General features: G+C 43.7%; 1 pseudogene; it reads left to right on the forward strand.

Annotated features, from left to right (window-relative positions):
* Positions 1-1,438: 1,438 nt before the first annotated feature.
* On the forward strand, positions 1,439-3,610 carry LOC126082482 (olfactory receptor 1G1-like; annotated as a pseudogene).
* The last annotated feature ends 506 nt before the right edge of the window (positions 3,611-4,116 follow it).

Genomic DNA, 4,116 nt, shown 5'->3' on the forward strand with positions numbered 1-4,116 from the left:
TAGAGCTCACTCAAAAAAAACAAAACCAAACCCAGTGCCATCGATTCCGACTCACAGCGACCCTATAGGACAGAGTAGAACTACTCCATAGAGTTTCCAAGGAGCGCCTGGCGGATTCGAACTGCCAACCCTTTGGTTAGCAGCCATAGCACTTATCCACTATGCCACCAGGGTGTCCACTGACTCAAAAGCACCTAACAATAACAACCAAACCCAAAACCAAACCCACTGCCATTGAGTCGATTCCGACTCATAGTGACCCTATAGGACAGAGTAGAACTGCCCCATAGAGTTTCCAAGGAGCACCTGGCGGATTCGAACCGCCGACCTTTTGGTTAGCAGCTGTAGCACTTAACCACTACGCCACCAGGGTTTCCAGTGACTCAAAAGCACCTAACAATAACAACAGGCACCAGTATTTATTAGTGGTTACCACAGGTGGGGGAGGGGGTAAAGAAAGAGGCTTTGATTAGGGGGCGCTGAGCTTCTGCTAAGGGTGATGGAAAAATTTGGAAACAGATAGTGATGATGTTGCACAACATGATGAACATAATTAATGTCACTGAATTTACATGTCAAAAATGTTGAAATGGCAAATGTTTTGTTTTATATGTTTATATTTATATATATATACACACACATACATATATATATGTATATACACATATGTGTATGTATACCTACATATACAACTATATATATATATCAAGTCTGTTTCAACTCATAGCAACCTTACATACAACAGAACAAAACACTGCCCAGTCCTGCACCATCTTCACAATCATTGCTGTGTTTGAACCCATTGTTGCAGCCACTGTGTCAATTCCTCTCGTTGAGGGTCTTCCTCTTTTTCACTGACCTTTTACTTTACCAAGCATGATGTCCTTCTCCAGGGACTGATCCCTCCTAATGACATATCCAAAGTACATAAGACAAAGTCTCATCATCCCTTTTGTATGTGACATTTGAAGGCAACAATTGTGACCTTTAATCTGTTTTTTCCTTTTACTTCTTTTCTAGAACATATCATGTTTCATTCATGAAGACTGGGCTCTAATTAGAAAGTGTGGTCTTCATGACAGAGAAGGGTCATGCTCAGAGTTAGGGATAGGGAAGAGAATTCAACTTGCATCTTACCCAAAGGAAAAAAATTCCAGCAGTTGTGCCATCATGGATCCCACCCCTGGTCACTCTGAATGTAATCATCTGTGAAACTGTTGAGGCTCAAGGGGCCACAGCCTACTGGAGACAACAGGAGGCTCCACAGTTGCTCCATCTTGTGTCTAACTTAGAGGCCTGGGATTGGGTCCCAGGAGACACTACATGTGAAAAGCCAAAAGCTCCTCCTGGCTCCTGAACCTGAGGTCAGGTACTGCCAGTCCTGAGTCTTCAATCTATGCTGCTGTTACAGAGAGAGAAATTCTCTGTGGTTACAATTATGTCTTTTTGGGGAGCCAAAGGGGCAGCGAATAGAATCTTCTTGGTGATGATTTCAGGGTCTGAAGCTGTCCAGCATCTCCAGGTAAGAATAGAGACATGAGGATGAAGGGGACAGAGAGAACAGTATTTCTCAGGCACACACATACACACACACCACAACACTCTCACACACATATACTTCCTTTCTCCCTCTCAATCATTTCCTTAATCTTCTGATCACTATAAGAAGTCCCTAGCTCTGGTGTTCATCATGCTCTGAGGTCATTGTGGAGAGAGAGTCTCAGACCAGCCTTCTTCATGTCCATGTCCCTTCAGAGACCAGGACCTAGAACCTGTGCAACTACACGGCACAATTCACCCTCAGTCCACTTGGATGGAGGTGGTTCTCAGAATCACTCTCAGCTATCACCTTAGGTCAATACCAATAATTTACTTCTCTGTATATACTTACAGTTTACTGAGCCTGTTAACATTATTTCTTCTTCTTTTTTTTTAATCTGAATAAGTAAATAATTTTTTAAGATAAACTTATGTACACACGTTTTACAGTTAATGATACTGGGGATATGTGTCAGTAGACGCCAAAGCACATGATCTTAAAACCGAGGATATTGATGATAAGATTGATGATAAAAATGAAAATGTGGCCTTTATTGATGAAGTGCTTTTAAGTTTATGAAGTTCTCATATCCACAATAACTCAAAGGGTCTTCAAAGGCAGAAGTGGCAGAGCACTCCCAGCACACTTAGAGACTCCTCTGTCTCAGCTGGATGCTCTCTGAAGAAATTATTTCTTCTTTTATCTCCCTTAGGACACATGCACACACTTACACAGAGACACTCAGAGAACCCAGTGCTGCCCATGTAATCCTAGTATTTGCATGATCCCAAAATGAATGCCACAATAAAGTGCTGAGGTTAATACAGTTATTCCAAAGCCATAGAAAGAAGAAATTAAAACTTGGGGTTTATTCCAGGTGAACGCCAATTCAGTCTCATTCAGGCAATCTACGGGGACGACTTTCCTTATTACAAGAATCTAGAACTCAGGCTACACCCCCACCAAAATGCCTCATATATTTGTACATATTTGCACATCTGCTAATATAGCTACTAGTAAATCTCAATGATCTCCCCAGCGAATAGGGACAAACAGACCCAAATCCTTGGACTCAGTGATTTTTAGAGCTTGGCTCTATTTAAGCAGGATTCTCCATTAATTTCTCTACATTAGAAACCAAACCAAAGCAGCATTTCTGACTTCCTTCTTCTGGGCTTCTCTGAGCAGCCAGAGAAGCAGCCTCTTCTGTTTGGGCTCTTTCTGGGCATGTACCTGGTGACGATTTTGGGAAACCTGCTCATCATCCTGGCCATCAGCTTTGACACACACCTCCATACACTCATGTACTTCTTCCTGGCCAACCTGTCCTTCGTCGATACCTGCTTCACATGCACCACTGTCCCCAAGGTGTTGGTGAACATCCAGACACAGCATCACACCATCTCCTACACTGGTTGCCTGGTGCAGATGTACTTCTTCATGGCATTGACCCTGCAGGATGACTTCCTGCTGGCCATGATGGCATATGACCGCTACATGGCCATCTGCCTTCGTCTCTACTACACTACAATCATGCAGCCCTAATGCTGCCTGCTGCTCATAGCCACATCCTGGCTCTGCTCTCAACTCCTGGCCTTTTCATTCACTCTCCTAATGGCTCAGTTCTCTTTTTGTGCCTCTCACTCAATCCCACACTTTTTCTGTGATCTTCTCCCACTCTTCAAGCTTGCCTGTTCAGACACTCGTATCTTTCAGGCTATGATGTTCATTGAAGCAGCCCTCTCAGGTGTGGTCCCTCTCACCTGTGTACTGGTCTCTTATGCCCACATCATCCACACCATTCTCAGGGTCCCCTCTGCTGGCGGAAAGCACAAAGTCTTTTCTACTTGTGGATCTCATCTAACAGTGGTCACTCTCTTCTATGGGACACTCTTTCTCGTCTATTTTCAGCCATCATCTTCCTACTCAGCAGATACTGGAATGTTGGCGTCTGTGATATACACGATGGTCACCCCCATGTTGAACCCTTTTATCTACAGCCTGAGGAACAGGGACATGAGGGATGCTTTTTGGGAACTCCTTGGCTGGGGAAAATGCTATACTCTATAAAGAGTCCTTCCCTGAAGTACAGGCCCAGGCTTTCAACATACCTTTCTCCCTGGACTTTTTCCTTATATATTTGAAAGGCTCACATTCAAAGCAGGATGGATGTTGAGTATCACAAGCAGGTCCAACAAAATGAAGGCTCTGACTTGGCAAGACAGGAATAGAAGCAACTCACCAAAGACAGAGTTACAGCCGGAGAGAGGGACTGGCCAGTGATCCCTACAAGATGACTTGATTTAGTAGGATAAGTATCCAAGAAAATTTAATCTAGAGAGTGGGGAAACAACAAAATAATGACATCAGACAAAACTTGGGTTCTAGGGGGAAGCCCCATAGCAGCACAGGATAGGACTATAACGTCGTTCCAATGACAAGAAATGCTGTCAAAACTGGGAATATATCAGGAACTTAGTCAAGTGCACTGGGATTCAGGGACCAATTCCAATCAGAGCCTTGGAGGAAACTCATTCATAGGGATTGGCCTCAACATGGAGAATGTGGTACCAAGC

Source organism: Elephas maximus, chromosome 9 (genome assembly GCF_024166365.1).
Source record: "Elephas maximus indicus isolate mEleMax1 chromosome 9, mEleMax1 primary haplotype, whole genome shotgun sequence".
NCBI lineage: Eukaryota > Metazoa > Chordata > Mammalia > Proboscidea > Elephantidae > Elephas > Elephas maximus.